Source organism: Otolemur garnettii, unplaced genomic scaffold (assembly GCF_000181295.1).
Source record: "Otolemur garnettii isolate 467f Iridium unplaced genomic scaffold, OtoGar3 scaffold00105, whole genome shotgun sequence".
Lineage (NCBI taxonomy): Eukaryota > Metazoa > Chordata > Mammalia > Primates > Galagidae > Otolemur > Otolemur garnettii.
This window is the reverse complement of record NW_003852500.1, coordinates 6,674,393-6,688,675: the sequence shown is the minus strand read 5'-3', so window position 1 is coordinate 6,688,675 and position 14,283 is coordinate 6,674,393. Positions and strand designations below refer to the sequence as shown.

The window sequence follows — 14,283 nt, the reverse complement described above, 5'->3', positions numbered from 1 at the left end:
AGAGTCTAGGGAGAGATTCCAGTTCCTTCCATTCCATCCCTACTGCCATGAGAAGGCACCCTTTGCTTCCATGCTGTGTTTCTGCCTCCTTCCCATCTTTCTTTATTTCTTCATTCTTGTTTTTCTCCCTTTTTCCCTTTCCCTCTTGCCTCTCTTCTTCCCACAATTCATTTGGTCCCATCAGCTTTACCATCCATCCCAAGGCCTCACTGTGCCATGGCCCTTTCTTACACAGAGGCCTTTAGAGACAATCCCTGTCCTTCCTCCACTCCCTCCCCGCACACACTCTATTCTATCTTGATCCTTCCACCATGTAATCTCTACTTACTACCCTTCAGCAGGGGCCTGGGCAGTGAAGGTCTCTCCATGAGAGAGCTTATAGATGTATTATACAAAGTGGGGAGGGGGTGAAGAATATAGGATGCAGGCTGTACACCCCCATTTCCTGGCTCCTTTCTTTCCTCCCTCCCTTCCTGGGAAACTATGATCTCAGCACTCTGCTCCCAAAACTTCCCCTGCCCACCAAGGCTTGGCCTGTCTGTATTTGTGCTCAAGAGAGTTTTCTCCTTTCCTGAAATAAACTTTACTCATGCATTTCCACCTGATGGGAGTCCCACCAATGCTCTAGGCTCCAGACCCTGCCTCCCCTGAGCACTGTCCCCTCCAGGGCATCTACATTTCCTTTCAGAATCACAACAGCACTCCCCCGTGTCCTCTGCTCTGATTCAAACACAGTAAAGACCCTGCTCTGGGGTGTGGGGTGGGCTCTGGTGTGGAAGGAGCACATGAGGTGCACCAGAGAGACCTGCAGAGACAGAGGTGCAGATTGCACCATCCTCCTCTACCTACTGTAGCTTTGGACGAGGGCATCAGGTTCTGGCCAATGAATTCTCATAGATGTGGAATAAGTACAATATAATTCATAGTAGCCAAAATTGTTTTCTTTCATTTATAAGATTTACATGGATTGCTTTTCCCACCAATGCCAAAGGCATTGGATCTGATAGCACTAAACCACACTGAGGCAGTAAACTGGGTAGCTCCAAGAAGTGCTCCTGGGCCCACCTCCAAGTTCTTCCATGACTGGCTGGTGATCTTGGGCAGAGTTCTTATCTTTTCAGTGTCTCAGTCTTTTCATCTGTAAAATCACAAGAATGTACACCCTGTAGGTTAGTTGTGAGAAGCAAACAAGCAAATGAAGAAACCCTATCTAAGTACTGATCACCATTCTGTCAGATCATATCCAAAACTACTAGAATCCACCAGAGCCACAGTGACTCCTTCCAATCCTAATCTGGGCACTTTTTCCATGTTCTGTGAAAAGCATCTCAATCAAACACACTTGAAGCCACATTGAGCAACAGGACCCCCTGTAAATAATTTTGCTTTGACGTTTTGCAAAACATATTGCAGTGCCAACCAAGTTCACAAAAGCAATTGCTTTGGGGAGTCTATTTTCTTAACTTCTAAATAATAGCTCTGCTTTGCCTGGAGGAATGTTATTTACATTCCCAAATTTAAGGTTTGTGAAAGAATTTGCCATAATAGAATTTGAAAACTCAGCAAGTTTCTAGTTTTGTGCCCAGTTTTTCAACTTCTAAAACGTCCTTCAATTTCAAACAAAACCAACTCTCATGCCCAAATATTGCAACCAGCTCTGCACAGAAAATAACTTTCTAATGGTCAGATCTGTGTTTAAAATCTACCTCTGCACTCAGGCAAATCACGAACATTCCCACCATCTCGGTGCCTCCAGTTCTTACATGGTGGAAAGGAAACGCCTTTCCATGATTTTTACAAATACTAAAAGAGTCTTAAAATGTACATGTTATACTTGTTCTTGAATAAAAGGCTGACAAAGTAACAGTAGATACTGGTTTTTGGTGGGGGAGGAGGTGCTTACTAGGTTCTATACACTTTGCCTGTATCTATAGTTTTTTCCCCCAACAGATTTTGGGGGGATAAAATATGAGGACAGGGATAAAAAGGATTGAATTCTATAGAAAAGAACACTAAGATAAAAATGGAGAAAAGTCTCTGAGATTCATTGTGTACAATTCTAGCAGCGTTATGTTGGCCATAAGATAAATTAACGTGACATAAGTTGGCTTACATTCTAGTTGAAAAATAAGACAATTTAGTCAAATAGCATCTGAGCAAAGCAAACATCTGATTATGTGGTCTTTTTTGGATGTATCCTAGTGGGTCGTTTTGTAAACGTTGATCTATCTCTAAGACATGTTGTCAGTTTTTCAGAAAATGTTCTTAATCTTCATAGACGTGATTAAATTTCAGGTTGTTATTTCTGCTCCATAGAACTTTAAGTAGTGAAAAGGTAGAATAATATCCACCAGTAGATTTTCTGAGACAATTTCTCGTCAAGTAATAGTAATTAATTTAATTTAATTTTCATAAGAAAGGTATCTTTGGATATACTCCAAAGTGAGGCCAAGTGGTTGTCCCAAGGTGGGTGGAACTGTGGGGTTTATTGCTGTTCTTTTGCTTTTCTGTATTTAAAATAAAACGTTTTTTAATGAATTCTATTTCTTCTTATAATAGAAAATATAGACTAAATATTAGAGAAAATATCTGGAATAGTCAGAGATTTTTAAAGAATTATTTTAAAGAATATTTTCAGTTCATTTTAAGTCAACATTATATGATTTCTAGGGGGAAATTCCAGGATTTGGGATCAGGGAATTGAGGTACTAGTGAAGAAGGATGGGTAAACATTTGGTACATAGTTAAAAAAAAAAAAAGAAAGGCAAATTCGGGTGTCTGATACACCCCTTCCGCCAAGGTCATTTGGTAAAAGTCATGTTATTGCTGAATATGCAGAGATTTGGCTTTGCGTTAGAAAGATTTATATGTGTGCTTTTTCATCATTCCAGTCCAGAGAGACACCTTTGTGTCCCTGGATAGAGAAGAGACGAGAGAAAGAAACTTCATCGCTTTTGCTGTTTCTTGTAGTTGTCATCAGAGTTTTTCTAAAAGCAACACCCAGCTGAGAGTTGTTCCCATAGAAGCCCTTCATGGGGCAGGGCACCGACAAAGGTTTGTGGCTGTGCAAGTCTAACCAAATGAAGAGAAACCTGAAAGAATCCACATGGGCCATCTATTGGCTGCATAATGTGTGGCTCAGTCTTCACAGCAATGCAACTATGTGTGACATCGTGCAACATTACAGGAACAAAGACACCAAGTCTCCAGTGGTTCTTGCTACATCATACTTTCTCCACTCAGCTAAAATGTCGTCATTGATCATTGCAGCTTAAGAGTGAGACTGGAGCTCCAAAGACAAATGAAGATAACTCTTTTGTTGAACGTGTTCAAGAGTAGGAGCTTCTTAATTTCCATTTATTTATTATTTAACTCTATATAATTCTGAATTCCTCAATGGGGCAAGGCTGTTAGTATTGAATTACCAAAGTGCAAACCATAGCTGAATGAAACATGTTTTCTAACTTGTAGGATTTGGCAGTATTGGTGTTTTCCTCTTTCTTTCTCAACTTTCTCAGATTTTCGGGCTAACGCATCCACGCCCTGCATCTGCTTCTCATTAGAACAAGAAGCATTGTCTCTCATTTGGACAGGAGTTTTTGGTGCCTTAGTCAGAGCTAAGTAATACTTTATTTCTGGCATCATTAATATACCTTCCCAGAGCTGTTGAAAAAAATCAAGGAAGGTCAAGCTTTCCGAGAGACCAACAACGCCCACTCTATGGGATAGGGGTGGATAGAGTATCTGGAGTTTGCCAAGACACCAGTTCACATGACTAAATCACATAGACTTTTGGAAAGAGAATCCAAGCATCAACTCCTTGCCACCACAACATGAGTCATCAGTGACAAATGGTTCTGAGCATAGAGGTCAGTGTGGGTTTGTTAAGGAGAAGCCTGATCCTGCCATCTTATTGAAATCCCTGTTGTGGTCTCAGCCAAGCAACATCAATACCATTTAAAGGGACTGCAACAGCAGTTCTGCCTCAGAAACAAGCTGACCTATGGATTCTGACATTCCCAGTGTCCCACTAGTTCTGTGCTACTGGGTATTTGTGCATCATGGGTCATAAAGTATCAGCATTTACTACTGGGAGCTGTGCAAATGCAGCCTAGATCACTGGACATCAACTCAAATACAAGAACATAATGAGAAAAAAAAAAAGGGAGGTGTTACTAATCTACTAGGGCTACCATGACAAAGTACCACAGACTGGGCAGCTTCGACAACCAGGTTTATGTCTTACAGTCTGAAGGCTGGAAGTCCAGGATCAAGGTGTCCACAGATTTGGTTTCTTTGGACACTTCTTCCCTTGTCTTGCAGATGGCTGTCTTCTCCTTCTGTCTTCACATGGTCTTCCCTTTGTGTCCTAGTCTTCTCTTCTTATAAGGACACCAGTCAAATTGAATTAGGTCTCACCCTAACAACCCCATTTTCACTTAATTACCCCCTTTAAAGTCCCTACTTCCCAACACAGTCACATTCTGAGCATTAGGAAAGACTTCAACATAAGAATTTGGGAGAAACCCAATTAAGCCCATAACAAAGGGTAAAGAAGAATTTGACACCACTTGCTCTTTCTTGTCCCTGTCCAATGATGGGGACAGAGACAGAATAGACTGGGCACAGTGGCTCACTTGTGTAATCCTAGAACTCTGAGAGGCTGAGACAGGTGCATTTGCTTGAACTCACGAATTCCAGACCAGCCTGAACAAGAGCAAGACCCCACCTCTAAAAATACCCAGGCATTGTGGTGGGGGCCTGTAGTCCCAGCTACTTGGGAGTCGGAAGCAAGAAGATTGCTTGAACCCAAGAGTTTGAGGTTGCCGTGAGCTGTGACACTGTGGCACTCTACCAAAGGTGACAAAGTGAGACTGTCTCAAAAAAAAAACAAAAGAAGAGGAGAGGAGAGGAGAGGAGAGGAGAGGAGAGGAGAGGAGAGAAGAGAAGAGAAAGAGATAGGATTATCAGCTTCATCTCCCTGTGTTAGGTATCATATTTGAATAGAATACCAAAAGTCATTGAGATCAACAAGGTGACGTAGGCAAACACCTTCACTTTCACTTACTAAGTAATGTTGTATCCATTATTTCTGCCTCCCGGTCTCAGTATAGTGCCTGAAACCCCCAGAAAGGTAGGAAATAATAATACACACCCTTCCTTGCATTTGTTTTTAAAAGCAATGCCTCAAAAATTTCACCATCATGGGCACCCACGGTTGAATTTTATTTGATTTTTCTTGTCATTATCATTGTTGGTTTACTACAGTTTTTATAAGAATGTATGTTGAAATGTAAAGAATGTCCATTTGATAGTTTCTGAAATGCACCTGTGTTTTTTCCCCTGTGGCCAATTTATTTTAGGTAGCCTACTAATGGGTTTATTTTTAATATATCAGCAATGCATTCCTCAGAATAACTTAGACATAGAATGTTATTCCTTAAGTATGCAGCCTGGTGCCATTTGCTAGTCTTCAATCTAGAATTTTGCCCTTGCTATTCGTAAGTGAGATAAGCCTAAGGTTTTTTCCTTTGATTTAGTACTTTCAGATTTAGATACCACAGTTATGCTAATATAAAAAGAGATTTGGGAAACTTTTCATATTTATATATTCTCTAGAACAGTTTAGATAATATAAACTTTATCCAAACCTTATAAGCTCTTTTAAAAATTATCAATATTACCACCACAGAGACATTCTTGCCATGTTCCTATCACCCTTATCCCTATAATTATGATTCTATTCAGGTTTCTTTAGTTAATCTTGGTAATTTTCCTTTGCCTAAGAAATAGTTAATTTCACAATATTTGAAAACTTACTAACATGGATTTATTCACAATATTTCCTTGTAAAATGCCCACATCTGTAGTTAGGCACTTCCTCGTCCTTCACTTTTCATATTTATGCCCTCTATCTCTCTCTCTCTCTCTCTCTTTCCTTCCTTTATATTGGCCAAGTCTGGTCATATAATTGCAGTTGATTATTTTTCCTAAAATGCCAGCTCCTGACATCTATCTAAGCTGTTATGATGTTCTTACATGGGATAGATGGTGAAAGAATTGTTGGTATAAATAGGAAAGAAATCACAAGGCCACTTCTCTCTAGCTAAAAGTCTCAATGGGTTTAATTTGGTGAAGCTGCATGGGGTGCAGACATTGACAATTTCCAAAAATTACTTAGACACCATTGTTTGTATATCACACAATCCCACATTTCAAAGTGTGTCACTTTAAATATGGGACCCATTAGTAGAAAGCTGTAAATGGTGTTAATACACTACCACATCTGGACAATGAAGGACAGTTCTTTTCATTGTCTTCCTCTGACGCAAATAAGCAGAAAAAATGAAAAACAATCTCATCACATTGAACTTCAGAGCCATTTTTGAAAGCAGTAAATGTGAAAGAGGAAAAGGAAAATCACTTAGGTTGACTGTGAGAGACTTTGCTTTCAACTCTTAGTAAGAAGCAAAGGCAAACATTTTAAAGAAGAGTACACCATAACCGTAATAGTTTCGGTGCTGACCCGTCATCATCTGTGTGTCAGTCAGAGCACCGCAATGGGGAAAGAGCTAAAAATAAACACATCGCTTCCATAGAGGGCATTCAGACCCACATGTTCTGGCATTCTGCTGCCCTAGAAGAACATTATCTCTTAACGTCTGTTATCAAGCACCCTCAAAAGCCAGGCACTCTCAGGGAAGCTGATAGGTCAAGATGCACCAAACCCAAGCTCACGATATTTCCCCCCTTCCCTTTGGGGCACAGAGTACGTCCCCAGAGTGTCCCCATTTGCAGAATATGTTTGCTGGACTCCACATCCTTAGTCTACACCTACTGTGGTCAGCACCTGTCTTGCTCCTGTCCCCAGAAGACATATTAAGCAGCTCCCATCAGTGGTTTTCTATTATGCTCTGACTGTTTAGCCACATCAACTCATTGTCCAGCTGAGAGAGGACCCTTGGTCACTCAGTCATGTCATCCTGACACCCTCCATTTGTGTCATATATAGTAATCTAAAGTTGGTTCAGGTGCCTAACCTTTCTAAATTTTAGTGTTCTGACCTCTCTTTGGAAGTTTGCTGTGTATTGTATGTGGCTTTATGGTACAGGATTTTTTAGGATACCATACTGCTAGGCACAAAGGTGTGGCTCCCTCAATTGCTAGAGCTCTGCCAGGTGAGACTGGGGATGAGGAGGCACTATCCACCCAGCCAGGGAGCCCTAGCAAGACACTGTTACAGTATGTGCAGACAGTGGGGTTTAGGGACTCCAGAGCATAGAGATGGGCATGCAGGGCCATGGGGATTCTGAGCATGAAAGTGTTTGTAAGTAATGTCTAGTGATGCAGACCTGTGAGTTGCTATCATCAAATTGGATTTGTATGTAATCAGCAACAGTAAAAGTGTAAATGCATTGGGTGCTTCTCTGAGTGTCCCCTGCAGGTAGCTCTGCGAGATTTCAGGCTCATCTTTGTGCTTGGCCTGGCGCGGTGGGCATGGCGTGGGGAAGGGGCACTTGGAGTACACCGACACCTATGGGTAGAAGAAACTGCTCATCTCAATCTGGTACACCTCTGAGGCACTTTATTTGTAATCTCTCAAAGTCTAGGAAAATGAGGGGACTCGGGGTCTATAAAATGGGAATAACCACAGCTCCTAACTCACACAGTGATTGAAAAGATCAGCTGAGAAAGATGATTATGATAGTATGTTCTATGTTTTTAGTAAACTGCTGAGAAAATATGATGAATATTAGTAACCTCCTTTGCAGGAAAGCATCCTAAATAGAACAGGGCTCTAATCCCAAACTGATAACACCACTCTCTCTGTTGTATCTGGGCTGTAAATCTTTGAACTTCAGACTTGAGTGAAATTTCATCTCTTACATTTTTTTAATGAAGTCAAAATAAATGCAAGTAGTGAACAGAAGCCAAAGATCACAGGAGGTTAGAAGTGGGGCAAGGACATGGTCAATGCTGTTTGTTTGCATTCCAGCTCTGTTTTCTTGGCGAATATTTCATTAATGGGAGGCTACATGGGGGCAGGGATGGTCCTTCCTTCCCCCTGATGGATGTCTGTTGCTGATTAAATCTGAGCCCGGGTAGCTGTGTGGTTACTGTGAAACTTGAGACCCTAATGAGAATATAGGCAAGTAGAATGTGAGACAGAAACCACAGATATTATAAGCCCCCAAATAAAAGCTTTTTCCAAACACAAGGTGTTTGCTCTTGAAAGCATGCTTAGGAATATTCCAATGAGCACACATCTTTCTCAATTCTGTTCCTGCAACCCATCTTTCAAAGATCTTGAAAGCCTTACCCTATGGGAAGTCTATTCTTTAAGCAAAGGCTAGGGTTACAATTAATACTTGGGTTTGTGAGTAAATCTGCTATCAATTCCCCATAATAGAGCTAAAGGTATTTGGTAAATCCAATGTCAATATTATGAGATTTTCCACAGAATAATCATAGCTGTTAAAACTAAAAAGCCAGGATATCTGAGCAACACAAAGGGTAAATAACTATCTGGGACCCATTTCAGTAAATCTCAGTTTCTTAGAGAAACTATCTTGTTCAACCGTGTGCTATTACTGCTTATGTAAGCCTCCGTTCCCTTAGATAGACACCCTAATTGTCTTTAGTCATAGTACATATTCAGGGTAAATGTCTTGTCAGACGTCTCTGTCCATATTCCACTGCAGCTAGGTATCACGAATGCCCCAGATCACAGAGAAATTCAAAATAAGGCTAACCAATCAGGCCTGTGGTCTCTAATGTGATTACCCTTGTGTCTCACACACAGATCAAGCCCAGCGCTCATGGCTTCGAAATATTTCCAAACTCTTTCTTACACTTATAATTTCTCTTCAAGGCAGGGGATGGCGTTAGGAAGAAAAACAGAATGAATTCAGCTAATATTTGTCCTCAACGGAATTGCAAACATTAAGCTGCTGCTGCCTTACAAATTGTTGTTCTTCATCCCAAACGCAGACACCAATCAGTGGCTAAGCAAGAAGCCCAGGGTGATTTTGGTGGGACCAGGGTGGCCTTTGGATCTCAAAGGAGACACAGCCGATGTCTCCTGTTTCCCGAGGCCTCCCACAGGATACGTATACATGGAGGAGGCCTTCAAATGCACCTGCAGTTTATATTAGCCTGGGGTTGCAGGAAAGATTACCACCACCCTACCCGGTGTGTCCAAATATGTGCACTAGAATGGGAAGATGTTTTCCTTCTAACATCGTGAATCTTTTGCTTCTCTGCCTCACCAACAATAGTCTCAAAGACAACAGTTGCCTTAAATGGGAGCTGGGCGGATATGCCCGGTGTCCTCAGGCAAGTTTGTCCACTTTGGCCACTCTGTCCTGGCAAAGCCACTGGAAGGTGGGGTATCAGGGCACCAGAAGCCCAGGATGGCCACAGCTGTTTACAGGGCAGACATCTAATTCTCCATGAATGAGCTTGCTGATGGGGCACCTGGGGGCTTCACTCTATCTTTAAAGGCTTCACTCACAAAATGATTGCAAAGAAATAGACTCTAAAAGTGGCTCTAGACTTTCCTCACTTTTTTAAAGTAAAAGGTCTTGGGAATAAACAGAGTGAGAGTTTAAACAATGCACACTGCACTTCTGTCTAAGGAAGAACAATGAGTAAAAGGTCCTGCGAAGGACGACGCTGGCTGGCTACATAGGGGGACAGGCATTTGGAATACAGGTCCCTCCAGAAATCTGCATGTGGAGCTTAGAACTGCTTCTCTTAATTAATGACAGAATTGCTGTCTTTAATAAATGAGGTAGCTGTGCCACCAAATAAGAACCACAGTTGAGTTGTCACACGCATGTCGGTCATGCGTGTAACATTCCCACCCAGGACACGGAGACAGGATGGTGCTGGGGATGGGAGCGGAGAGTTTGGGGGCAGAGGGAACAGTTAGAACCGGGGCTCCTACCTAGGAGTGGACTGACACAGTGCCCTGTGTGGAAAGAAATACAGTTTTGCAACTAATCACCAATATTTAAAAATGAGGACTTCACATAGAAACCCTAACCTTCCTTGCCTCTTGGAAAGACGCCCAGCTTTCCTGTGCCTCCCCCCAGGGCAGAGGTGACCTGTCCACGGGCTGCCCTTTTGCCGGATGTGCTCACTGCCCCGCCCTCACTTGCTGTCTTCCTCCCTGTGGGCATTTGAGTCTCAAACAAACCTCAGGCCTGTTGATCTTCGCAGTTCCCCTGTTACACACCCTGGCACACAGCCGGGAATGGCAGGATCTGTAGTGCCCAGCAGAGGAGCAGAAACTTGCAAAGATAGGTTCTCAGACGGACACCGGGAAGGACGGTGGGTCCCCTCTGAACTCTAATCATGTGTGCTCATCTTAAAGCAACTTTCCCAGGAGGCCTGGTAGTTGTCAGTGTCACCAAGGCTCAGGCCACCTTGTAATAAAATGACCTGTGTACATACATAGATGTCCCTTTAGGCTCTGAACCACCCCGAGGCAGACACTACCTACCACACTCCCCACAGAACAATCACCAAGTATCCCGTCTAATGACTCTGCATGTGAGTACTTGTTGATGATATTTTCAAGGATTGATAACCCTACTCTATCCTTAACTCTTAGCTTTAGCTTTCGAGAGAAAAACAAATATTCATTCAGTCCCAGTGCTTGGAAAAATTGTAACAGGCTGAGAGTTGGTTTGGAATTAAACTATTCTCCAGACTCTCCCTAGAGAAAGATGAAAATTCAGAGCCCTACAGGTGTTTGGAAACTGTGGTAATTTGAAATGTCACTTTGTGAATAATCCATTTTACTTAGGGAATGAAAAAGCTAAGTCTGATTAAACCCCTGAAAATTATGCCATTGTCAAAACCAAAGCCATTCTCTCGGGTAGTGATTTGACATCATTAACTAAAATCAATATTTTTAGCTTAAGTTAGTTTGTAATTATTAAATGTGTATGACAAAATTCTGGTAAATTTTCCTCTTAGCTTATTTCACCTTTTTAGAAATTATTTTTCTTAGTTTGGGGCAGGGTGTGGAAGGAGGAAAAAACATGGACTCTGCTCCCAAATAAATGAGCCTGCCCTGGGGCACCACACCCCCCTTCCGTGATCTCATTAATCATCAGCTTCACTGGGCAGACGGACTGGCAGCCGTGTAATTTGATCCTCATTTCACAGAGGGGGAGGCCAAGGCAGAGAGAGGTTAAGTGAATTCTGGAGACCACACAGCCAGAGTGTGGAGGTGCCCAGCCCGGCCCCCACCCTGGCCATCTCCATAGGACCCCTCATGAAGAAGCAGGGGACTTACCCACACATAGCACCCCCCAGTAGGAAGGCAGTGGGCTCCAGGTGGGGCTACAGCAGGAACCCCACAGGCCTGCCTGTGAAACATCTCTCTCCACTCCAGATTTTGGCTAATGCGCTTCTCTGACTCCCGTTTTCTCACCTTTAAAACAGTTATGGTAACAGTTGTATCTGAAGTGAGGCGTATGAGAATTCACCTACGAAGGATCTCTAGCACACTGGAGGTGTTCAGTAACTTTGGTGCTGAAACTTGTTCCCAGGCAGAGAACCATCATCTCCTCTTATTCCTGGGTGTCCACTGTGCACCCATCAGGAGACCTGGAGAGAACAGGCAGGGCCAGCCGATGTTCTCCAAAACCCTGTGGAATTCCAGCCATATCCTATCACCTGGGCCGTTATCACTCCTTTTACAACGCTGAGTTATCACTGTGATTATAAACAACACCTGTCCCCAAGTCCCCCACCCAAAAATCCTTGTTACTTCCATACTCTGAACCTCCCTGTATTTATAAGAAGTGTTTTCTGCCCTTCTAAAGACACTTTCCTATACAGAGGGTACAGTTCAAGCATTCTCCTGTCACTCATCTATGTCTTCCTGGCAAAGAACATTCACCGTTGACCCCAGACTAAACATGAATTTCCTTTCAAGACTATTTATAAGAGTGAATTAATAACATGAATTAATGATGTTTGGGGTTGGCTACTAAAAGAGAGATGGTGAAACAGTGACTAGTGAAGAGAGAGTGAGACGTGAAACTCATGTGTCTGATACGGTCAGGAGGCTTGAGTGGCTGTGTCAGGGGAAACAGGCTCTGGGTTCTCCAGCCAGACGCTCGGGAGTCATCCTCAGTCCCTCAGGCACGTGTCCCGCACCTGCACACCCCTCTGTCCCCTCCAGAGGTGCCTCCCCCTCGTCACCACCCCTCTCTGCATGCCAGCCCACAGCACCCATCTAACGCTGGATTAGGGGAACAAGCTTCCAGCTCCTGACCTGGCTTCCATTTTTACCCCATCCTGTCCACTGTCCACACAGCAGCCAGAGTCTCTTCTAAAATGCAAATTTTACCCTGTTTTTGCTCTGCTGAAAATTCCTGGAGACCCTCCCTGAGCTGCAGGAAGGATGCACAGGGATGGATCGTCCAGTGACAGTCCTCCCTTCCTGCCATGGAGCTGCTGCCACCCTGCACCCACCCGTCTTCACTGCCCAGTCCACTAGCTCTGTTTGTCCCCACATTGCCTCCTTGTATCTCTGGTTGGTGGCCTCACTGAGCCTGTTTCTGATTTCCCTTGAGGTCTGCCCTGCCTGCTTCAAGCCCCTCCTGAACTGTGAGTCCTCTGCATGCCAGTTTACAGTGCTCCCCAGCTTTGACAGCCTTGACTCTGGGTTGTATTTCTTCATCTTCCTTAGGGCGTGGCACACAATGTCGGCTGGAGAGGTCTCAGGCATTAGGACTCTGGCTCGGACTCTCCCACTTCCCCTCTCTTGTCTACTTTCAGAACTCCCACTAGGTGTGCCGGGACCTTCTTACCCTTGACTCCATAGCTCTTAAACTGAGCTTCATAGTCTGTATCTCCAGATAGTTTCCTCAGTTCGATCCCCCAGGCAATCGTTTTCTTTCTTCAGCTAAGTACCAATCTGTTGGTACATTATCTTCTTGTTTAGCTCCAGGACTGGATTTTTTTTTTTTTTTCTGAAAATGCAAGTTGCTTAACTTTCTCTTGTTTGTTTTGTTTTTCCACACAGGCTCTGTTATTTCATTTGTATTTCTAGGCCTTCTTTTATGTCCTCTCTTTAATACATTAAAACATGCTTAGTTTTAGTCTCTTTCAGATAGCTCCAATATCTCACGTTCTTATGTGCTGTTTTCATGTGTATTGTGTCTGCTGATTCTTTCTTATAGCTGATAGCTTTCTTGTATTTGTTATTTTATCTTAAAGTTCATCTTCCAGGGGACTTACTTATCTGTGGCTACTCTGGGTCCCCCGGACTGCTGCAGCTCCATAGAGACCCTTGCTTCTGCAGGGCAACTGCCTCAGTCCAGTCTCATGCCAATCTCTTTGGGAGCCCCATATAGAAATGTGCACTCAGTCTCCATGCCATCCCTATAGGTGAAAGGAGCTTTTTGCTTTGACACCTTGCAAATTGTCTTTTTCTTTCTTTCCACTCAGAGCCCTAGGCTGACAGCAGGCTTCATTATTGCTTCTGTGTTTTGAGTTTCTCTTTATGAAAGAACAGCCGTTTCAGATTCCCATCCCTGAGCATAGCGTCTCGGTTCCAGCCTTCAGCTTCCCGTAAGTCCTTGCCCCCACCTTTCATCCCAGCAAGGGCACCTGAGCCCCATTCCTAACCTACGTCCAGATTCTGCTCCTCTGCCGGCTGAAGCATCTGCCCGCGAGCTTACTTGTTAGCTTTAAGTTTCCTTTTCACTTCTGGCATGTGGGGATTTCTCTTCTTTCTACTAAGTTCAGCTATGTGTCTAAAAGAGTTTATTTGGGTTTCACTTATTCTGTATTTTTCTGCTTTTGTAACTGGAAAGTACCAGCCAGTGGATCTGTCCTCCTATTGGATGAACTAGAATCTTCCTGCTGGGCTCTGCGGGCCTTGAATTAGGACAAGTGATTTATTTGGCTCTTCAGCAAGTGCCTGCAACGTGGAAGATAGACTTTTAACTACTGAATAAATAAAGACCTGAGATGAAGCTCATCGTCTCCACTCGGCAGCCAGATCTTAGGAAAGCCGTGCAATCCCTCTAAGCCTCATTTTTTATTGTCAATTCAAATGAAAATGATCCGTCCCCTGTTGCTTCACACAAAGAATGGATTGTGCAAATTATTGAAATAATGTTACGAAAGAATGTCAAAAAGTCATAAAGCTCTAGTTACATGAAAGGTCCTGAGATTGTTCTTATAACCATGAAAAATGATGCTCCATCAGCTGATTGACTATTCATCTTTCTCACCAGGATCCAGAGGAGGACA

General features: G+C 43.1%; 1 long non-coding RNA gene across 1 annotated transcript; it reads right to left on the bottom strand.

The window, feature by feature from the left end:
- Positions 1–935: 935 nt before the first annotated feature.
- Positions 936–12,941, bottom strand: LOC111727419. Its single transcript, XR_002774977.1, has 2 exons — positions 12,834–12,941; positions 936–1,138 (listed from the first exon to the last, which is right to left on the bottom strand). It is a non-coding gene; the product is annotated as an uncharacterized LOC111727419 (long non-coding RNA).
- Positions 12,942–14,283: the final 1,342 nt, after the last annotated feature.